This window comes from Lepus europaeus, chromosome 6, assembly GCF_033115175.1.
Source record: "Lepus europaeus isolate LE1 chromosome 6, mLepTim1.pri, whole genome shotgun sequence".
NCBI lineage: Eukaryota > Metazoa > Chordata > Mammalia > Lagomorpha > Leporidae > Lepus > Lepus europaeus.
Window position 1 is genome coordinate 62,825,305 of NC_084832.1, and position 24,316 is coordinate 62,849,620.

Here is a 24,316-nt window from a genome sequence, read left to right on the forward strand (position 1 = left end):
TTGAGAAACCTTGATCCTGTATTAGAGTGCCTGGTTAATGTCCTGGGTCCCCTGCATCCGATCCAGTTTCCTGCTAATTCACACCCTGGCAGGCAGCATACATGGTAGAGGATGTTTCAAATACTTAGGTCCCCACCACCCACACGGGAGACCAGGATGGCTCCTTGGTTCAGCCTGGCCCAGCACTGGCTGTTGCAAGACTCTGGGGGAGTGGATCAGAAAATGGAAGATGCCTGTCTCTGCTTTTCAAATAAATTGAAAATAGTTTTAAAAAAAAAAAATACGTGGGCTGGCACTGTGGCATAGTGGGCTAAGCCTCTGCCTGCAACACCAGCATCCCATGTGGATGCCAGTTATAGAGTTCCAGCTGCTCTGCTTCCAATTCAGCTCTCAGCTTATGGCCTGGGAAAGCAGTGGAAAATGGACCAAGTGCTTGGACCTCTCCACCTGTGTGGGAGCCCCAGAAGATACTCTTGGCTCCTGGCTTCAGACCTGCTCAGCTCCGGCCATTGAGACCATTTGGGGAATGAACCAGCAAATGAAAAGACCTTTCTCTCTCTCTCTCTCTCTCTCTAACTCTACCACACAAATAAAAAAATAAAAAATATTTTAAAAAATGTATCTGGATCGTGGCCGGCGCTGCGACTCACGAGGCTAATCCTCCTCCTTGCGGCGCCGGCACACTGGGTTCTAGTCCCGGTCGGGGCGCCGGATTCTGTCCTGGTTGCCCCTCTTCCAGTCCAGCTCTCTGCTGTGGCCCGGGAGTGCAGTGGAGGATGGCCCAAGTGCTTGGGCCCTGCACCCCATGGGAGACCAGGAGAAGCACCTGGCTCCTGCCTTCGGATCAGCGCGGTGCACCGGTCACAGCGCGCCAGCCGCGGCACCCATTGGAGGGTGAACCAACGGCAAAGGAAGACCTTTCTCTCTGTCTCTCTCTCACTATCCACTCTGCCTGTCAAGAAAAAAAAAAAAATGTATCTGGATCGGGTACGATTAGGAATCATTTGATCTATCCCAAAATTTTCACAAACTAAAAGAGCTATTAAATCTATGCTTCATTCTACAAGAAAAGTGAATCTACTGAGAAATGGAGGGAGAATCAATAAGACACCGAGGGTCTGGCGCCGTGGCTCACTTGGTTAGTCCTCCACCTGTGGCACCAGCATCCCATGTGGGCACCAGGTTCTAGTCCCGGTTGTTCCTCTTCCAGTCCAGCTCTCTGCTGTGGCCCAGGAAGGCAGTGGAGGATGGCTCAAGTGCTTGGGCCCTGCACCCGCATGGGAGACCAGGAAGAGGCACCTGGCTCCTGGCTTCAGATTGGCATAGCAGCCATTTGGGGGGTGAACCAACAGAGGGAAGACCTTTCTCTCTGTCTCTCTCTCTCTCTCTCTCTATCACTCTACCTGTCAAATAAAACTGGATAATTAAAAAAAAAAAAGACACAGAAATAGCTAAAAGTACATTAGTAAACGTAAGTTAGTAGATGTAAGTAATAAATACATATTTCTATGTTAATTTAAGAAGTTCATTAAGACTTTAAATGTAACCAAATGTAACAAAAATAGTCAATAAGAGCACCAGGGAAGTTACATATGCTTCAGAGGAAAATAGGCCAGAATTGTGCTCAGCAAGAAGACAGAAAAATAAATGAATGAATCCATTGAAAGAACAGAAAAATAATATGTAATTTCCAGCCAGCAGAGAAAATTGGGAAGCACATTGAAAATTTTATTTAATCTATTAGAAAGCATGGAGGGAAGAAAGTTAAAAAGAAATGATATGAAGGAACTACAACTAAGAATGAAGAAATATGTCTAAATAGATCAGGAATTACAATGAATTATAAATAGATTATACTCATTTCTAAAATCATAGAGACTACCAGAATGGATAAAAAGTAAAGTCTAACTATATGCTGTTTATAAGTGATATACCTAACTTGGAATAACTAAAAATAAATGGAAAGAAAAACAATACATGCTAAATCAGACAAATGGAAAAAAATTGTAATAGCAAAAATAAGACTAGAAAAGGTAGATTTTAAGCAAAAAGTATTAATTATATAGAGACATTGAATAAAACTAGGCAGGAATGATCCACCAAGAAAATATATTAATCTTCAACATGTAAGTATTAAAATCATAGCCCCCAAATATATAAAACAACATGTTACCGGATTACTAGGCAAAATGGACAAAATAACATTCTCAGAGATTTTGAACTAAAAGCTCAAACTCAAAATGGATAGTAATTTACAATGGAGAGTTGAACAACAAAATTAGCAAATTTGATCAGTGAATATGAACAGCCTTATGTATCAAATAGAGAAAATGCATTCCTTTCAAGTGCATATTTTTAGAATTATCACATATTATCAAAGAGAGTTCAACAACTTCATGTCAGATTATATAAAACACCTTATTTTCCCAGAATAAAAAATAGAAAAAAATGTGAAATTATTGAAGGTAAGGGATAGAATGTGGGTTTATACTTACTTCCAAACTCATTATGTTGTATACACTAAATGTGTAGTTTTCTGTATGTCAATCATACCTCAGGAAAGTGGTGAAATGGAAACAAGCTACATTTCTTTCTTACCCCAACTCCAAAAAAAGACACAAAGAACAAAATGTGAATTTTAACATGTTCAAGAAGAAAAAAAAAATTACTTGTAAGTAGCATTATGGATTATGAAGAAAACTGTAGAAATTAAAACTTTGAGAACTGAAGGGCAATGAACAGACTACACATAAGGCCCTCAGGATGTACCTAAATGAGTATATTGGCTACAAGGTTTTGACTCCAAACATGGTATATTTGAAAAACAATTAGAAAATGTAGGGTCAGGAGGTCTGTGTTGTGGCATAGCAGGTTAAGCTACTGCTCGCAGCCCCAGCACCCTGTTCTACTTCCCATCCAGCTAATGTGCCTGGGAAAGCAGCAAGGGATGGCCCAAGTGCTCGGGCCCCTGCACACACATGGGAGACCCGGAAGAAGCTCCTGGCTCCTGGCCCAGCCCTGGCCATTACAGCCATTTGGGTAGCAAACCAGAAGACGGAAGTCCTCTCTCTCCCTGTAATTCTTTCAAATAAACAAAATAAATCTTTAAAAAAATAAAGGGCCAAGTGAACTCTAGATGAGGGTAATAATTTTCAACCTGTCAGGATAAGAGTTCAATTGATACTTAGAGTATCAAATTGAAAACTTGTTTTTAAGACCTTCAAGTTTTCTTTGACGTCAAGTATTAATGTATATTTCTGCCAGTTATGTGATAAATGGATAAGAAAAAAAATTGGCTTGTGCCGGCGCCACGGCTCACTAGGCTAATCCTCCGCCTTGCGGCGCCAGCACACCGGGTTCTAGTCCCGGTCAGGGCACCGATCCTGTCCCGGTTGCCCCTCTTCCAGGCCAGCTCTCTGCTGTGGCCAGGGAGTGCAGTGGAGGATGGCCCAAGTCCTTGGTTCCTGCACCCCATGGGAGACCAGGATAAGCACCTGGCTCCTGCCATCGGAACAGCGCGGTGCGCCGGCCGCAGCGCGCTACCGCGGCGGCCATTGGAGGGTGAACCAACGGCAAAAGGAAGACCTTTCTCTCTGTCTCTCTCTCTCACTGTCCACTCTGCCTGTCAAAAAAAAAAAAAAAAAAAATTGGCTTGTAAGAGAAGCAAAGAACACCAGCTTACATTAGCTTATCTCCCTGATGAAAAACCAGAAATTCACATACATAAAGTACCTCCCAAATCTATCTACTCTGAATTTAATTAACTTAACTAGTATAATGAGCTTACCTCAGTAAGTATAAGTTGATAGAAGAGAATGATATTTCTTATTTCATTGTATCTATTCCAATCATTCTCTTGTTAAAGAGAAAATAAAAATTTACTTGAAAGAGTAAAAAATTACCTGAAAATCTAATCAAATGTTTTAGGTTCTTTTCCTGATCTCTTGAAAAGCTACCATTTTTAACAGCAGGCATATTAGCTAGTTCTTTGCTTGCAAATTTTTGTGCACTGTTGAGTGGAAAATTACTACACAATCTTTACAATTCTGGTCTAGACAAATTTCAGCTACAATAGCTAAATGTCATTATTAAGCAAGGTATTAGAGAGGCATTTTAAGGCAAATCTTTTCTTTGCATTGTAAACTACATGTAAAACCAGTATAAGCCAATCCTATTGTCCATTTGATAATGTGATAAACACTCAGATTATTTGTTGAATTTTTAGTGATAAAATGTTTCTTCTTATAGACAAAATGTTTATAATCAGGCCTTTAGTGGAATAAACTCACTGAATTTGCTTTTTGGTTCACAGCAGGTTTTTTTTTTTTTTTTAATCCCCTTTTCCTAAATAAGGCATCGGATTTGAAAGAAAGGTACTAACTAATTTGAAATCCTCTGAGATTCAGTGGAGTTAAAGACCTGGTTATAATAGACAATCTACATTCAAAGCACAGGCAGTCCCCAAGTTACAAATGGGTTATATTACAAAAGTTAATTTGAAAGTCTGCTGTGTTTAGAACTTGCAAAGGTATTTTGCCATGGAAACAAAGTTATAAATGACAGTTGAAATTTTAAGCTAGCCCACAAAAGTCTACCTAACCCATAATGTGTCTGAACCCAATTGCTTCAAGAAGAGGTTTGTAACAGAACATAATAGTCCACTGACAGGCTGATTGGTGAACCACTTTATCAGCATCTCTCAATTTAGTATTGTTGGCTTGTCATTTTAATATTTCTTTGTTTTAGCCCCTAAAGACATATTAGTCAAATAATAATACCTCTCCATATAAAGGACTTATTTTTCATAGCCCTGGAGATTATTTTAGGACTTTATCTTAAAGCAAGTAATAAAGAAGTATTTTCTTCCTCTGTGGTAAAAATCAGTTTCTTTCCTTATGACAAATTATGTTTGATGTCTGCTCATTTTGAAATTTATGCAAAGCTAATATTCCTTTAATAATTATTTGGTTTGAAGGCAGTAATCCAAAAAGGCTTTCTCTTGTCTTGCATTAATGTGCTGGTTATTTAAAATGCCTTTGATAACAACACTGACTTGACAAATCTATCATGAAGAGGGCTATTAATCAACAGTATCAAATAGCTTTTTTCACTTTGGCCATTGCATTTCCTCTGACTACAAATAAATGGCTCCCAAATTCCTCAGGTGCCAAAGTCCTACTTGGTCTGGCCTCAGCCTACTACTTTTCCTACCCTGTATTTTCATGTCTTCCATCACAGACTTTCATCCTGGCTCATTTCTCACCCCACCCATACCTGGCATTCTCTACTTTTATGCCTTTGTAGCTATTTGTCCTGCAAGAGTGATCTCCTCTGGCTGTTCTATTCAAGCTTTGCTTCAGCTCTCACCACTTCTGAACTAACATGGAATAATTGAGATATAATAAATATCAACTATTATAAGTAAAATGATTAAATAATAGGATAGTGTTTGAGATGTGAAGTGTAGCTCTGCCACTTTCTTAGTTCTATACACACAATATAAGTTTAATCTTCCCAGAATGGGAAGATTAGAATTTTCACCACCATGTTAATTTGAAGATTAAAGAAGTTGCATTTTACTTTTTTTTTTGACAGGCAGAGTGGACAGTGAGAGAGAAAGAGACAGAGAGAAAGGTCTTCTTTTGCCATTGGTTCACCCTCCAATGGCCGCCACGGCCAGCGCATTGTGCTGATCCGAAGGCAGGAGCCAGGTGCTTCTCCTGGTCTCCCATGTGGGTGCAGGGCCCAAGGACTTGGGCCATCCTCCACTGCCTTCCCGGGCCATAGCAGAGAGCTGGCCTGGAAGAGGGACAACTGGGACAGAATCCAGCACCCCGACTGGGACTAGAACCCGGTGTGCCGGCGCCACAAGGCGGAGGATTAGCCTATTGAGCCGCGGCGCTGGCCGAGAAGTTGCATTTTAAAAGTACAATGTCAGGGCCAGCGCTGTGGCACAGCACGTTAACGCCCTGGCCTGAAGCACTGGCATCCCATATGGGCGCCAGTTCTAGTCCCGGCTATTCCACTTCCAATCCAGCTCTCTGCTGTGGCCTGGGATAGCAGTGGAAGAAAGCCCAAGTCCTTGGGCCCCTACACCCGTGTGGGAGACCCAGAAGAGGCTCCTGGCTCCTGGCTTCAGATCGGTGCAGCTCCGGCCATTGCGGCCATCTGGGGAGTGAACCAGCAGAGGTAAGACCTATCTCTCTCTCTGTCTCTACCTCTCTCTGTAACTCTGTCTTTCAAATAAATAAAATAAATCTTAAAAAAAAAAAAAAAGGCACAGTGTCTGCCATTGATCAACCAATAGCAACCAAGTGCTAATCCTTTTGAAGCCCCATATGCCAATTTGTATCCAAGCTATTCATTTAAAATGTCATAAAAGTATCTCTGAATCTTTTTGCATGAGTATATTATCTCTCTAACTAGATATTTTTAATTTATCTGGCTAAAATTTATCTGTTAAAGTCCAGGTTAAGACTTCAGAAACAGAAACCAAAGACTTACTGAGGTGTTGGAAGACTAACAGTGCATTTAGGAAGTGGCTATTCCCTGAAGGGCTTTATGGGACAAGAGTTTCAACAGAAAGGCCCAGGAGCTTGGAGAAGTGGGCACTCACAGTTGGTACTCAGCTCTCTACAGGTGGTGTCATGTAGTTGGTGCTTATGCTAACAAGGGGCACAGCTGGCTGGTCCTGGTAGCTAATAAGGGATGTGGCACAGCTGGTGCTGAGCACGCCAAAAGAAACCAAGGCTCTCCTTGCACGTGTTACCTTTCGAATGAAGCACACTAAAAGGAATTGCAAATAAAGAGCAAGTCCTGTCTCTTACCTCCCTGCCAACCCTTCTCTAGTTGGCAAAACCTAACAGGAAGACAGCTGGCAAGGGAGTCTGGAAATGTAATTTCAAGACCAAGTCCTAGCATCCCAGAGCATAGCATAAATGGGTTGGTTTGGCACTTGGGAGCAAAAGATAAGTAGTCAACACAGAAAGTAAATTTGTTAAGGTCAAGGCATTTGTTCCTTTTATACAGCCTTCAATATAAAAGGTATTCCATAGATATCACTGCTGATTGATTCTTTTGCAATAGACTTCTCTCTTAAATGAATTTGGATTATCAACTTCAATTAGGTTCTTTCTTTAAAAGAGTCTGCTCTGATTCTGCATTGAATAAGATGCCTAGTATAACATCAATGTTCAATAGATGCCGTTATTTAAAAAAATAATGTAATAAGTCATTTCATTAACATCCAAGTCCCTCATCTGAAATATCTAATTGTTTTTGGAGTTGGGGTCACAGCTTGAGCTTAAACTGTTTTTTATTTCTTGTTTTATTTTTTTCCTGCCCTACAAGTTGAACATGTTTGGGCAGATCTCCAGAGCTGGTTAGAACAGGCCTATTTATCAAGGAAGAAACAAATTCATCCTAAATGAAGAGAGATATGAAAGGTCAATTGCCAGGTCTTAGAGGAAAAGCTTAGTGGAATTGTCTATTTCACGATCTCATGCCCGAGTTCCAAAGCTGCAAACAAATTATATGATCAATGTTTCACCATGATGTCCATGGGAGTTTGGGAGCTGAAGACAACAGTTAAAGGAGATTATGCCCATGGAAAACTGTAGCTTTCATATAGGCATTGGGGCAGCATAAGTGAGGGATAGGAAGCCTTGGTATATCAGCAGAGTTTCAGTGTAGAGCTTTGTTGGCTCGGGAAGCAACGAACGGCAACACTTCAGTGAACCAGAGGAGGAAGACAGTAAATGAAATGCAGCCTTCTAGAAGACTGATTCTTGGAGTGTACCTTTGCAAATTCCTGGGGATTCTTAGAATCATCTGGAGAAGATTTGAGTATGAATGGGGGAAGAGTGTGAGAACTCTTGAGACTCCTAGTACAACCCTGTTTTACTTTATTCTTACTCTGCTATAGCTGGGGAAAATGAGCTACATTTAAATTTGTAATGTCTCAAGTTATTAGCTTATCTAATTTGAAGTTAAATGTTTATTTGATAGTCATATTTCATTATTTTTTAAGTAAAGGTCCCTTCTTTTGCTTTCTTTTAGTAATTGCGATTATTAGCAGTAATTAATTTTTGCTATTGGGTTTTTAACATAATAGTACTGGGTTTATGTCTTATATGTATACATAAAGAAAATAAGATGGAAGCTCAGAAGTGCCTTAACTTTTAAAAACTTTATAGATAAAAGTAAGAGATAAGAAATAAAACTTAACCTTTAATTTACAAATTACTTCCCTGGGTTTTCCCATTAATGTACATCATTATCCTTATTTAAAGACTATCTATGTCATTTTTACAATATAATTTAAAATGATAAGGGCAATTTATTATATCATTTGTGTATGGTATATTGTAAATATCTTATTGTATAAAGATATTTTCTCTATCTACCATGAATAGGTGGTTGATATATCTGGTAGTTTTAAAAATATGGTTTAGTAAATCTTTACCTCTGAATTTGGGGAAGAGATTTCTTAAGTTTGGCAAATCACAATTGAAGTTTAGGTTATCTGAATTTCCATGTGCTAACACCTATATTTTATTTCTACTTTTTCTAGATTAAGATTTCATTGTTTTAAAAAAAGATTTTGTTGTTATCTCTGTAAATGATTGCTCTGGTTTTGAAATTTGCTTTTTATGTGGGGGAGAAAATAAAAGCCAGGTAGTTTGGGAGATACTTTTTAAAACCCAAGTCATTTTCTACCTTCTTATTCTTATAGATTCCTATCTCCTTCTTCTGTCTTTAAAATTGATTCAAATGTCATCTGGTTATGCTTGATAATGATCATAGATAGTGTGTTCAAACCCAGGGTGGCTATCAGAGTCTCCTAAAGCCATACAAAACATCAAAGAGCTGTTGACAGTCCAAAAGACAGATATAGAAACTTTTTTTTCAACCTAGAGAAAATCCTTATAATCTGTGTATTACTGTATAGCCCCTTTAGATCAGGAAGCTATTCAATAAGACTGGCCAGTAACCAGATAAGTCTTTCCCCTTTTTTGGAATTAAGAACTGTTCTACTAGCGTTGCTTTGAAAGTATATCAATAACATTAACAAATTTAGATTACTAAGATTATCATGTTTGTGACTAAGGATTTCTTGGTTTTTCTCAACTAGTTTCTCTATAAAGAAGAACAATATAAAGGACTTTAGCCATAAATTGGCAGTTTTCTTGAACAACTGAGTGTACCCTAGTTAAACTGTAGGTCACAAGAGGGAAAAACCTCATTTGCAAAAGTCGGCTGGTGTTGAGGAGGGTTGCCCTAAGATGCTCAATGTATGGCCCACGGACTATACTCACCAAAATTTCTTGTAATGCTTGCAAAACATATACCTGAATCAAATCTTGGAGTGAGGAAGAGGGCTTAAAGAAGTACCCCAGGTGCTTTTATTCATGCCAACATTTAAGAAGTACTTCTCTTGGACATTTGGTTTAGGCAATCACTTTAACAGACCTTCTCATTTTTGAGATAAAGCTAAGGCCTCCATTGCTATTCTGGATAAAAGTTAGGAAAGAAAACAAAGAGACATCGCTTTGAGTAACAGTAAATTAACAAGTATTTGGCAATTGTCCCTGGTAGCTTTGAAAGGAAGTGGTGTTCAGGGGACCCAGAAATTCAGAAAAATGTGGAGAAGGTTCTTGTTAGAGTGAAGGAACATGGAAAATAGTGGCAGTATGAAGTCTAAGGAAAATGATAGCCAGTGAGAAATTCCCTGTGGTGGAACTGGCCAACACTCAATGTATGAATACTTAGTTAATGTCTATTGCTCCCTCTGTGAGGACAAAGACTATGTCTGTGTTGACTTGCATAGTGCCTACCACATAGAAGGTGCCCAATTACTATTTCTTGAACAATTCAAGATTGTTCCTATCTTGGGCCTTGTTTCCTTTGATTTTAGGGAAAGAGCTGTCCCATTCATGGGAATACATAGTGAGTAATAGCATGGCAATAGGATCAGGAATTTAGAGCAAGTGTTGACCCTGGGCAAGTCTCTTCCCAAGTATCCTTGGAAATGTGGAGGAAGCTTCTGGAATTCCCAAACATCCTGAGGTCATAATTATCTAGGACATGCTAATCACATAGTATCATCTATTTATTAATCATTAGGCCTATATCTGGCATTCTCACATATTATGCTATTTAGTTCTGTAAAGTGGGAATTTTATTCCTAGTTTAGATGAGGAACTAAGGTTTCAGAAAGGTCAGATAACATTGCTAAGATCAAGCAATTAGTCAGTAATAGAGCTGGGATTCGAGCCCAGATTTACCTGATTCCAAAGGCAGTCTCTCCTCCCCTACATACCACACACCTCCTCAGAGACAAACAAATGCTTTTGGCTGCTTTACTTGGTGTACCTCCCTCCAGGTCAACTGCTTCTTTCTCTTCCAAATTCGCACCTAAAGAAAGAACAATGGCAACAGAATTCACTTTGTGTTCACAGTGAGGACCCCAGTGCTACTTGGATGATTCAAGCAGCACAACTCCCCTACCCCAATCTACTGTCCCATCTCTCTCCTTTCATCAGCAAACTTTTCCCTCAAAACGTTCTAAAAGACAAATCTCTACTTTCTATTTGACTTCTTCATCTGTTCTTTCTCTTCAACCCATATACTTTGTCAAGAACTGTGCATAGGCCATTGTTGTTGTGCAGCAGGTTGGGCTGCTGCTTATAATGTGAGCATCACATAACAGGGCACTGGTTCGAGCTCCCTGCTGATGTGCCTGGGAAAGCAGCAGAGGACGGTCAGAGGATTGGGCCTCTACAGCCCACATGGGAGACTCGAATGGAGCTCTGGGCTCCTGGCCTGGCCTAGTCCTGGCTGATGTGGCTATTTGTGGAGTGAACCAGCGGATGGAGTTATTGCCTTCTCTTTGTGTCACTCTGCCTTTCAAATAAATAAATCAGTCTTGAAAACAAAATAAAACAACTGTGAGTGATCTGAGATTTTTATTCTCCTCTTCCTTGCCAGCTAATAACTTACTAATAACTTATGGATGGGTCAAAGAACTGTATTACTTTTAGCATAGCAGCTGGCAGCAGTGTCATGTTCACCCAGGTTTCATTTGGAGCAATGAGTGGTTCCACCTGCAGTAGATTCCTGTCACAGTTAAGAACCCTGAGCTTAAGAAACCCTCAATCTTTTATAATGGGCGACAAGAAAACTTATTCTAGCCTTACCTCAGAAGCAGCATTCCCTTTATTATATTGGATGGTAAACAGATGTGCCCTCTGCTCTGGCGGGGGACATTAGGTCTATTTTCCAAGGCTGTTTGCCAAACAAAAATCCTTGAAGAGACAGTTTAGAACAAAAGCTATTAGTGCCGCTGTTCACAAGATGTACAGATATATAAAAACCAAGGAGAACTGTCTCTCAACACATTCCCGCATCTATTCCCAGTAATCATACAAAACAAACAAACAAACAAACAAAAAAACACTCTTGAAAATGATCAGTTATCCAACAACCGTCTAGAATCCTGGAAGAGACCTCAAAGATTAGCCCTGAATTGTTCAAGAAATAGTAATTGGGCACCTTCTACGTGGTAGGCACTATGCAAGTCAACACAGACATAGTCTTTGTCCTCACAGAGGGAACAACAGACACTATCCAAGTATTCATACATTCACACATGCCAAAATGTAATACCAACTGTGGAAAGTCATCAGAAGGAAAAGTAGATGATGGTAGGAAAGTTGACACCAGTAAGAGGTCTTAAAATTGTCCTGAGAGACTAGAAATGCTTTTCCCAAGGATGTCCCTTTCAAGCTGAAACCTGAAGCCCAAGTGAGACAGAAGACAGTTAAAAGGGGGAAGAAATTATATATATAGAATCTGGGGCTGCTGGGGTCATAAGACACTCAAGAAACTCAAAGAAGCCAGTAAGTCTTTTGCCCAGGAAGCAACAGAAGATGAGACTTGAAAAAGAGAGTGAGGCCAGACCTCACACGGCCTGAAAGACCACCTTAAGAACTCCAGTCTTGGCCGGGCGCCGTGGCTCATTAGGCTAATCCTCCGCCTTCACCCTAGTCCCGGTTGGGGCGCTGGGTACCGGTCCCCATTGCTCCTCTTTGAGTCCAGCTCTCTGCTGTGGCCCGAGAGGGCAGCGGAGGATGGCCCAAGTGCTTGGGTCCCTGCACCCGCGTGGGAGACCAGGAGGAAGCACCTGGCTCCTGGCTTTGGATCGGCGCAGCGCCAGCTGTAGCAGCCATTAGGGGAGTGAACCAAAGGAAAGAAGACCTTTCTCTCTGTCTCTCTCTCACTGTCTGTAACTCTGTCTCTCTTTCTCACTGTCTAACTCTGCCTGGCAAAAAAAGAAAGGAAAAAAAAAAAAAAAACTCCAGTCTTATCCTAGAGCAATGGGAAGCTGTTTATGAGTTTTATGTAAATCATATTTGCTTTTCAAAATATCATTTTTGTTGCAACAAATGAAAGCAGGGCCTCAGATTGTGTACAGTGAGATCAAACTAGATCAGTAGTGATTGGAAAGAAGTGGGCCAGAGACATTTTAGAGATAAAATTGCCATGAGTTGGTGCTGCAACAGATGTGAGGAATAAAGGTGAAGGTGAAGGAGACTACAAGGATGGCTGCCAAATGCTTGATTTGAACAACTGGGTAGATGAGGGAAAAGGAAAACAAAGAGTTCATGAACTCTATTGGACTAAATTTGGTAACTTTGAGACATTATGTGGACATGTCAATGAAGCAGTAGGTATCAAATTTGGAGTGCAGGGGAACAATTTGTACAACAAGAGGGAAATACATGGAAATCATCATTAGAGAGATGATAAAATCATTGTGGTGGCTAATGTTGTTTAGTCCAAGAGATTACAAAGAAAACAAGAAAGAACTTAAATGTGAATTTTGAGCTCTTATATTTAACAGCTAGAGAGAGAAGCAAGAGCCTGCAGAGGAATTAAAGAAGCAGTGTCCAGAAAATGCAGCACCAAAGAGACAAGAAATGTTCAAGGACAAATAGTGCTCAAAGTATTGTATTGATGGGAGTTGAAAATGGCCCTTATTTGATTGATAAGGAAAATGAAACATTGTGTAGAGAGAAGTGATTTGATCAAAGCCAACATAGCTTACCGTCCCTCTCTGTGTTCCCAGAGAACTTAGACAGGTGCACATGCTAGGGTCATTTATGTGTACATTTAATTTTCTCCACAGGACATAAATTCCACCAGTCTTTGCTTAACTCAACCTCATAGCCTTCCATGTGGTTGACCACAGTGTCTAGGGCTGTTTCAAAGACATCCTGCATTATGTCCAATTCCCCTTCAAAATCGCTGTTTTCGAGCAGGCTTTTAGCCTAGTGGTTAAGATGCCTACAATCCACACCAGAGTGTCTGGGTTCAATTCCCAGCTCCTGCTCTTGACTTTAGTTTCCTGCTAATACATACCTTGGGATGCAGCACTGATGGCTCAAATTATTGGGTCCCTGACACTCACGTGGAAGACCTGGATGTAGTGCTTGGTTCCTGGTTTGGGCATGGCCCAGTCCTGGCTGTTGAGAGAGTTTGGGGGGTGAACCGGCAAATAAGAGTGCTGGCTCGCTCTCGCGCTCTCTCTCTCTCTTTTCTCTCTCTCAGGAAAGAAAACAAATAAATAAAATAGCTGTTCTTCCTCACTCTGCCTATGCATGAATGCCCAGGGATATACATACTTCACTAAAACATTGTTTTTAAAAATGCTATTTCTTGGCTTCCCTGCGAACAAAGAAATCAGAATCCTAAGGGTGGATTATAGGATTCTGTATTTTTATAAAATTCCCAAGTAGGAAGTTTTGGGAATTACTAGCTTAGAGCTGAGTTTGGAAATTCCTAGCCTAGTCTCAGGCCAAAGAGAACTGGGCAGCCAAATGGAGAAGCCACCCAGCTAACCTACACTCTGATAAATCCTCATATTTTAAAACAACATACAATTACACTTCAGTTATTCTAAGATCTGCTTTCCAGCAATTTTGTCTGGAAGAGAGCCAAATTTGGAAGTTAAGGAAAACAAACATTTCTTGCAGGGCAGAAAATTTTGATGGTGGAGAGCTATGAAAATATCGCAAGATACCTTTAATACACAGTCACGCGCCTATTTCCTGACCCGAAGAAAAGGAACGTCTCACTAGCTGTCTACGGAGAGAAATATCCCATCATTCATCACCTGGGGCCATAGCAAAAAAAAAAAAAAAAAAAAGGCACCAGAGAAAGGAGAAAAGAGAGAAGAAAAAATTAAGCAGTAAAGTAGAAAGGTTGAGAGGCAAGATCAGAGTGGATAAAGAGGCTGATGAGGAAATGACAGATGTTAGAAGAGGCGATGAGAACATTCCCAAGGCAGTGGGGGGTGGGGTGTGCGGAGGAGCGGAAACCGCACCAAGTCAGGATTTTATAAACCTCAGCATTCCCCAGAGACGTCAGCGTGTGCCCAAGGTATCGCTTCTGATAGCCGGCCACAAAGGATTTCATTAGCCATTGTGTTCTTTAAGAAAGTAGAAACTACATACTTTCAGAGGTTTCTGTAAAACGGTGTAAAAACATGTCGCTGGTTGTTTTTTTGTTTTTTTTTTTTAAAAAAAAAAAAAAAAAAAAAAAAGGCCGCACGCTTAATGAACTGAAAGCCAGACCCGGAGCTGGGTTACCTCTGTCACCCTCTGCGCACCGGTGGTGGCTGGGGTGGGACTCCCGTCCCCAGGACTCCCCCTCCCCAGGTCTTCCGGTGGAAACCGCCGGAGCAGGCAGCCTAGAGCAGCCCGCGGGCACCGCCGCAGCGCCCCCAATTGCTTGAGGTCTAAGGAAATCTCTGCCGCGGTCCCTCGTAAGTCTTCAAGCTGTTGTGGAAATTAAGGTAATGGGTTTCCACGCGATGTGGCTGCCGCAGAGACCAAGAAACGAACCCACACGTTCTCAACGGAAGCCAAGCTTTTAAATGTTTGTGCTTGCTATCGGGATCCCTCCCGGGCTCTAAAAGTCCGCGATTGGGAGCCCGCGAGCCCTCTTCCGTTGGCTCCGCAGTCCTCGGAGGGGTTGGGGGAGTGTCTCCACCAGCACCTGCCGGCGTTAAATTCTGGTGCTTTCGGAAAGGGGCGGACGAGGTGCGTGTCGAGAGGGAGCCTTTTCAGAATGCGGGTTGAGTACTGAGCGAGCGGCCCTAGGAACGTCAATGAACTACACGTTTCCTGAGTGTGGCTCGGAGCCAGGCGCAGCCGGGCCTCAGGAGAGAGGCAGATGGAACCGCGAGTCCGGGGCTAGGTGGGCGCTCCGGGCGCTGGGACGCCACGCGCCGGGGCTCCGCCGGGACTCGCACCCCGGGGAGAGACCCGCGGCGGGCGCGGGGCGCGGGCGCGGGGTCCCCGCCGGCCGGGGGCGCCGTCGGCAGGGCTCGCGCAGCCGCACTCGGCGCGCCGACCCCGGGCTCCTCCTCCCGGCTCCGTAGTAAGCATGGCGGCGGCGGCGTTCGTGGTCCCTCGGGTGAAACAGAAAGCGGGAGCTACGCGGAGAGGGAGCGAAGAGCGAGGCTGAGGCGGCGCCGTCACTGCCGGGAAAACAACCCCCAACAGTCAGCGCGCCGGCGGCCGCGGCGGCCCCGAGAGCTGGCTCTGCCGCTGAGGTAGATCGCGGTCGATCAGGAACCCGGAGAAGAGGCGCCAGGGGTGCCGCCTTCCTCTGCCTCAGAACGGCGGCGTGACTCGGAGGTGAGAGCGCGGGCGGCACTCCCTCCGCCAAAGGCGGGCGACACCGAGCCGTCCCAGCCCCGTCCCGCCCCGGAGCTGGCGCCGCGGAAACCGTTAGGCTGTGGCTGAGGGCCGGGGCGCCCGGCGGGGCTCGGCCCCTTCTAGGGCGGCCCGGCCCATCCCACCCCATCCCGCGGGCTGAGGGGCACGGTGCCGGGGGCCGGACCCGTCTGCTCGTCGGGCACCTGTCGGGGCCGCGCCTCGCCGGGGCGAGCTTGCGGGGGCGCGGGCGGCCCTCCCCCGGGGCCCCCGCCTCCCCACGGCGGGCAGCGCCGCTCCGCAGGGTGTGCGGGGCGGGTGCGGAGCCCTCTGGAGGGGATCGCCGGGCGCTGGCCGCGCCGCGCGGGGCTTGGGCCGCCCGCGGCCGGCGAACTTGAACGCTTTTCTGAAGAGAGTTTCCCTCCTACCCCATTCCACCCCCGGCTCACCTTGGGGTTAAAACCTCGAAAACCCGCCCTTCTGTGTTTGATCTGTGTGGCTGCTGCCAGTACCCAGCCGTTCCTCTCCCCAGGTGAGTTAACCACCTGTGCAGTCGGGAGGTGGAAGCGAAGCTGCAGCCCTCGCCCTGTGTAACCACCTGGATCTTTGAACTTTTGACACGGCTTTGGGAGGACGTCATGTGTTAGGTAAAGGAAAATGGGCAAATATTTTCTATATCAGTTGCGAATAGAACAGTCGCTGTTTTAATGAGCGTAGTCGTTGATCGTCTCTCTTACTAAACTGTGGAGTTGAAAAGCCTTGGGCTATTTTAGGGGGTGTGTGTAATGATTGCTGGAGGTGCTAGGGATCGTGAATTAGATATTTCTTTCGTTTTTTTGGGGGGGGAGGGGCTGAGATTTTATGTAAGTTCCTTTGAAAACCTTGATATGGGACCACCTGTTAACTAAGAATAGCAGGTATAATCCTCGTTCTGTGTTCCCAATGGCTTTTAAAACAGCAGCCTAATGTTTTGCATCTTACTGAGGTATGTATTTTTAGTTCTTGAAACCAAAGTGTGTGTGTTTCTGTATTATAAAAATAACATAACAGTTGCACTCTTTCTATAGTATTTTATCACTGTGCTGTTACCAGTACCGAACATATGCCACTCAGGAGTTTGAGCCATATGTTAGGCAGAAACAAAATGAGTTTTGGGGCTGTAATCTTGTGTTTGGATAAATATTTAGTTTTTGTGTATTGGCTGAAACTGTAATTCTTGCCATCTTGTAAGTTTTGTTTAAATCGCCTAAAAATGTTCAAGAGAATTGAGTCCTCTGCGTGCTTTATTTTCTTCTTTGAATTAATTTTTCTCAAGTGTTGAGATAGAATGTCACTGAGACAGATGGTGGGCCTAACAGAAATAGTGATAAAAGGAGGATTTCTGACGTGTCTTTTATAAATTACAACCTCAAATTTTGCTTTTAGCATTTTAACCTGCTAATGATTCTTGCTTTCACCAATAATGATATCACTGATTAGTGGGAAAAAGAGATCGTGACTTAACAGGAAAAATCTTGTTAATGTTTTATTAGATATTATATTTAGAATTTTGAATACTATCATTAAATTTTACTGTGTTTCACTTCATGGATCATCTCTTAGTTTTCCATGTGTAGGTTAACTAGAAAATGGTTTTATTCTGGGCTGGCCACCTTTAGCCACCTGTATGCTTCTGAATTCCCTCTTCTCCCTTTTTGTCTGAATCCTGCAAATCATTGAATACTCAGGAAAAATAAACTCCTGATTACCCCTGGCCTCAGTCAAGCATAATTATAAGGGTAATTTGCTTCTCCCAAATTAATGATATGCATTTGAACAAACAGATTTCTTTGGTGCCATCTGTGTTGTCACTTCCTCTCTTCATGTGAGTAGTTAAGAGCAGATCTATTTCGTTTTGCCATGCATTTTAAGGGTAACTTTTTGTCAGATGCCTATGATATGATATTGAACTTTTTTTTTTTTTTTGCTAATTAAGAAAAAAAATTTCCATCATCCCTAACCAGACATAGGTAAGGGCTGAGAGATTATGTTAAAAACCAAGGGAAAAAAAGGAATGTGTGATTAATATTTGTACCATCTTTTGTGGCTTTCTTTAGGCAAAGAGCATTTAATTTATAATCTATCCATTTTAAATTTAGGCTTATGAGTATTATTTATGCTTGTTTAAGTACATTTATGTTTGCTTATGTTCATAATCCAAGACTTGTGCACCTTATATTTTACCTGTATTTTAAATACAGTGTGATAAACTAACAAAATGATTTTTAAAAAATTCTTGGTTCATTTTCCCAAGAAAACAAGTCTAGATAGAGCCTTTGAGAGTGAAGTAAAGATGTGCATGTAAGTGCCAGTGTTATTAGCCAGGTAAGCAAAAGATAAGGATTGCTATTTATTTTCTTTCTGTCTTTTCTTTTTTCCTTCTTCTTTAGCACTCTGTAGCAGACTTCAAATAAATGCACAATAGATAAATGCAGAGATTTAGAATACTGTGCATATCTACTGCATTGAACTTTATCACATTACAAAACAAGAAATATGGCCCCTGTGTGTGTCAGTGTCAATAGCTGCTTGTCAAAGGGAAATTAATGGCAATTAATTGCCATTAGTAGTATTAGTAGTATTGCAAGGCAGATTTTACTCTTTTACATATATTGTGAGCTTTTATAATTTTCTTAATATTTTTGTTAATTTCATTTCAGAGTGTTATTCAGTTGTCTCTCTCTCTCTCTCTCTCTCTGGAAGATTTATTTATTTTTGAAAGGCTGAGTTACAAAGAGGGAGGGAGGGAGGGATAGAGAGCTTCCCTCCACTGGCTCACTCCCCAAATGGCTGCAACATTGGAACACCATCCAGGTCTCCCATGTGGGTGCAGGGGCCCAAGGACTTGGGTCATCTTTCGCTGCTTTCTCAGGTGCATTAGCAAGGAGCTGGATATGAAGTGGAGCAGCTTAGGCCCAGTGATATCTTTTTATCTCTTGATTCTTATCTTTCAATCCTCCCACTATTTTGGTTTGCTTGTCTTCAATTTGTGCTATCCTTTTTAAATTTACAGTGAAGTCGATGGTTTTTCATCAGTTTCCTTTATGGTGTCATCTTGATATATTTTCCATCACTTGTCACAGATTATCAGTCCTGAGGCTACTTTTTTCTCCAGGATAGAGAAGTGCACTTGGGAGGTGGCATCTTCTCAGAGGATGATGAGACATCGAAGTGGAGATAAAAAAGCAGTATAATGGGTTCCCTCCTCCAAGTACTTTATAAAGTAGTTGGGGATACTAGACTAACAAACTAGCAAAAAAGATAAGATGGTTTTGTTAAAGTTTGTGCTGCCATCTTTAATGGGAAGTGCAGTCAGAGAGGGCTGGAAGAATCTTAAGAGGCATTTGGAGGAAGTCAGACTTCAAACTTAGGAAAGATTTATGTGGCAAACAGAAAATCATTCCCTAAGAGATTGACAGGCTGAGTTGGAAGTAGTAGAGTATCCAAGGACAAGTATTACAAGGAAGAAAAAATTTAAGTTAGGTAGAGGTTTTAGGTAAGCTGTGGGACTGGATCAGAAGAGAAATAGGCAAGGCTAGACAAGACAGCTTGGCTGTGTCATTAGGAACTCATCACTGAAAAAAACTGTACATCTACTTTGACATATTAATAGCTTAAGTTCTGTGTATACTGGATAGCTCACACATACTAGCTTATGTAGCTTAAGTTAGGGGTTGACAAATTTTTCTGTGGAGTATTAGATGATAAATATTTTAGGCCTTGTGGGCCATTTACAGTCTCTGTTGAATATTTTTGTTTGTTTATTATCTTTTAAAAATATAAAAACCATTCTTAGCTCAAGGACCAAACAGAAACAAGCTGTCTGTGGGCTCTCAGTTTATTGACTCCTGGCTAATAATTGGCTAGGTAATAGTCCTTATATACGTATTGTTGAAGCTTCCTCTATTATTTGGTTTGTATGGTTGTTTGGTGACTATTACTGTGTGTTTTCCTTATGTTATACTAAATATAAAGAAAATATGCTAAAATAAGTACTAGTCTTATTATTTTGTGGCCAAACTTCTAGCAAGAGTCTAGAGTAGATTTTAGAACTAGGAAGTGAAAGAAGAAAAGCCTTTGAGTCAGGCTTTATGGCAGTGAAAATAGCCACAGGGGTTTGATGCAGAATTTGTATAAGATTAAGTATATTAACTGCCTGTGCTGGTTTTACATTTTTTTAGAATGACAGCTGTAATTTCAGAAGCTATGACTTTGGGTGCTGTTAGTCTGTGAATAAGAGCAGAGGAGCAGGAAGTAGTTTAGGATGATTTAGAGAAGGGGCAGTTGGATAACATCCTGCAGTAACTCTCGGAAGAGTCACTATGTTAATGGAACAGCCTGATAATTGATGTTTATATTGATGGGTTTGAGGCATCAGAGTCATATTATCAAAATACAAATATGTACATCAAAGTACAAATGAAGGCAAGGAAGGAAAACCTAGAAATTTCAAACATTTCCACTAAGATCAGTGTAAGATAAAATATGGCAATTTAAAGAATAAATATGTTATTTTGAAAATTCGTTTATATGAAATATCACTTCTAAGTTTGTAAATTTATAGATGTGTAAGTCTAAGGAAGTTCTATTTCCTTCGTACACTGCTTCATGTACCACTACAGGTGAATTGCAGTGCTTCAGGTATGGCTGCATGAATCAGTTGGCCGGAGTTACACTATATTTTGTGCTATCAAGGGAGCAAGAATACAACATAAGAGCATTCTTTTATTCGGTGGACATTGCTAAATATATTCTTTGTAACAGGGTAAATATTGGGCACTGTATAAAGTAAAGATGTATAAGATGGGGAGCTGTTTGGATAGAATCGGTGGTGTTTCTTTTCGCCCCTTAAACACATTAAAACCAACCAAGCAAGCAAAACCACAAAACTGAAGTTAACTTTTGTACTTTTACTTATTACTAGTATATTCCATGTTTTGTAACTGTATAGATGATGCAGCCAGCGCACCGCACTGTTCCGATGGCAGGAGCCAGGTGCTTCTCCTGGTCTCCCATGGGGTACAGGGCCCAAGAACTTGGGGGATGCAGCCAGCGCACCGCACTGTTCCGATGGCAGGAGCCAGGTGCTTCTCCTGGTCTCCCATGGGGTACAGGGCCCAAGAACTTGGGGGGCCATCCTCCACTGCACTCCCTGGCCACAGCAGAGAGATGGCCTGGAAGAGGGGCAACCGGGACAGGATCGGTGCCCCGACCGGGACTAGAACCCGGTGTGCCAGCACCGCAAGGCGGAGGATTAGCCTACTGAGCCACAGCTCCGGCCTAGAATAGTTTTAAATTTACAAAACAAAAGTTGTGGAGTAGTACAAAGAGTTCCCACTTACCCCAAAAACAGCTTTCCCTAATATTAATGTCTTAAATTAGTATATATTTGTCACAATCTGTAAACTTGATAAGATATTTGACTTTTTAAATTTTGCTTTAAGGGGAAATAAACACTTCATGCTTCCCCTTCTCCTTTTGTCAAGCTTGAAACATCCTCACCATTCCAGCTATTTCCATTTCCTAAGTAGGAGATAAAGTACCTTGGATAGTGACTCAAAATCTTGATCTTAGTTCGAACTTTGCCACTTTTTAGGTGATTATTTCAGGTTAATTTTTTTTTATCATTCGTGGTTTTCAAGTCGTTAAAATAGAGAATAATATCTGTTTTCCTAGAATGTACTGTAAGGACCCAAAGAGATGTTGAAAATGATGAAGACAATTAAAGTACCATATAAGTGGTTACATGTAATAATACTAATATGTAAGGGAAAAGTTCTGTAAACATGGTATATTTCCTGTAAACATTTAGTTTACTCAGGTTTTAATTGCTTTCTTGGCAAAGAGGATATATATAAACACTTTCCATGAACTTTCATCATCATCCTTATCCAATGCCTTGTCCCTTTTTGCAAGAGAATTCTGATCTTATATTCTAGACAACTTCAGCTATTGTTGCCAAAGCAGGGTAAAAATAGGCAAACTGAATTCCTAAAGGTTCTCTTTTTTTTTTTTTTCCAAGTGAAGACTATTTCTGTATCTAAAATAAAAAAAAATCCACTTGTTGAAATTTCATTGGATTTTAGGCCCTATACTTGGTTATTTTTAAAATCTTCCATAAGCCTGCCACATATGTGGTATTACTCCCATTTACAGAGGAAACTATACTTCTAATTGACTTCCATATCTCTCTCCCTCACTTATGATCTCCTGTATCTGGTTGTTAAAAATACAGAGTACTGTATACTTTTGAAATGAACATTGATATGAAAGTTACCTAAATCTAATAAATTAGATATTGTGTTAGCCAAACCTCTCAGAAATGTTGAAAGGAATCGTTTTGTCTTTCTTCTTCAGAATACACATTTTAATATGTGTTTGAACAGAATTTTTTAAATTACATGATTTTTTCATTACCTACTTCCCTAGTGAATAGTTACTTTATTAGTAACCTTCAGTAACCTACAGCCACATAGTTTTGGTGGGGAAAAGAAAATCCTCCTACTTAGGGGATTTTAGACAGATGTTTAAGTACATTTTAAGTTAAGACTTTTCTTTCTTTCATTTTTTTTTAAGATTTATTTAAAAGTCAGAGTTAACAGAGAGAGAAAGAGATCTTTCTACTGGTTTATTCCCCGCATAGCTGCATCTGCCAGGGCTGGGCCAGGCTGAAGACAGGAACTAGGAGCTGCTGCTAGGTCTCTCACATGCTGGCAGGAGCCCAACTGTTTGGACCATCTTGTGGCGCTTTTCCCAGGCACAATAGCAGAGAGCTAGATCCCAAGTGGAGCAGCCAAGACACAAAACCGGTGCCCATATGGGATGCCGGCCTTGAAGGCGGCACCTTTATCTGTTACACCACAGCACCAGCCCCAAGACTTTTCTTTACTAAGTAATTATACAAGAATTATATGCTTTTATAGAAATAGATGTCATGATAATAACTACTTTTGAGATCTAGCTTGTAGAAATAGCCATGTCATTTACTTAGTTTTTTTCTTGAGATTTTTGTTTGAGTTTATGAAGTACCTTTTTATTTTTTAAAAATATTTATTTATTTGAAAAGCAGAGGGAGAGAGAAAGAGTCTTACATCTGCTGGTTCACTCCCCAAATGACTGCAACCACCGGAGCTGGACTGATCTGAAACCAGAAGCTTCTTCCTGGTCTTCCACGCGGGGAAAAGGGGTCCAGGCACTTGGGCTATCTTCCACTGCTTTCCCAGGCCATAGCAGAGAGCTGGATTGGAAGTAGAGCAGCCCGGACCTGAACCTGTGCCTGTATGGGATGATGGCATGCAAGCAGTGGCTTTACCTGCTACACCACAGTGCTGCCACCCCCTTTTTTATTTTTTTAGTTACTGTTAGGACTTGGCTATTTCTGATATTTGAGGTCATTATTCCTTAAATGCTAACAATTTAAAATCTATTAGTTGACCCTCACTGAAACTAGCCCAGTGTTTGTGACAGAGTAAATTTTGAGTAAAATGTAAGGGCAACTATCCCTGTTACCCATGTTTTAGGCTGCTTCCAGACTGTTTCAAAAATGTGAATTTATTATAATCATTCTCAATTTTAGTAATTAAAATCACATCACAATTCCTGCCACAGCAATTATCTTTTCTGTCTCTCTTTTGAGAGTCCCTATTTTGTGATACTTTATGATTATATCATTATTTCAAACTACTTCCCTAATTTGTAGAATATTACAAAGAGTGTTTGTTTTGCATTAGGAGACATAGGTTTGTTTCTTGGCCTCTTCCTTCACTGTCTATATATAAACATGGGCATGCTACTTTACCTCTGTGAGCTTTGGTTTCTAAATCATTTAGCAATGGAGTAAGTAATAGTACCTATCCCTTAGAATAAGCTGTTAGAAGTATTAAAGATATAGTTCCTTTATTATGGCAAGTAAAAAATTGTTATAGGATATTTTTAATGTAGCATTTTGAGACATTTCTAATCATTGTCACTCAGGTATCTATCTGATTATTCTCATTTTCTTGTATTTTTTAAAAAATTAAAATGTCATAGATTCTTGGTATATACATGTTACAAAAATGGTTGTCATACTCCCCTCTAGGAATTCACAGACTAGGATGAGAGATAGATAGATATTTCTATATAGATAAATAAAACACCTCTTTTCTTGCTTCTTTGTGTGAATCTTTGCCTTTTAGTACCAGTTTGCCATATGTTTTTATAATACCCACTTTGCAATATGTAAAAATGTTAATGCACTTACCATGAAAATACATTGTAATTTATTTAAGTCACATAAATGAATTGATAAATTCATGAACAGCATATGGCTGATGAAATAAGAGCAGAAAGCCAAATTCAAACATTTATGAATATATATATATATACATATATATACTTTAGTGATGTGGGTAAAAATAATAAGTAAAAAATACTATTAATGCAGATATGCATCAATGTATGCTCTAGGGTCAAAGAAATTTCTTCAAAAACTAAAAACTAAATTGAGTGTAAGAATGCTAAAACTAAAATGTAGTAGTTTTTTTTTTTTTTAAAGATTTATTTATTTATTTGAA

At 40.9% G+C, this 24,316-nt stretch overlaps 1 protein-coding gene across 3 annotated transcripts in view; it reads left to right on the plus strand.

The window, feature by feature from the left end:
- Positions 1–14,790: 14,790 nt before the first annotated feature.
- Positions 14,791–24,316, plus strand: part of FNDC3A (fibronectin type III domain containing 3A) — a 187,190-nt gene continuing 177,664 nt past the window's right edge. Inside the window, exon 1 of one of the 3 annotated variants that reach the window (XM_062194208.1) lies at positions 14,791–14,857. The gene's annotated coding sequence lies outside the window, so the exon portion shown is untranslated. Of the gene's footprint in view, positions 14,858–15,434; positions 15,705–16,254; positions 16,370–24,316 lie in introns of those variants that run through there. The other 2 variants (XM_062194206.1, XM_062194207.1) reach the window with 2 other exon arrangements.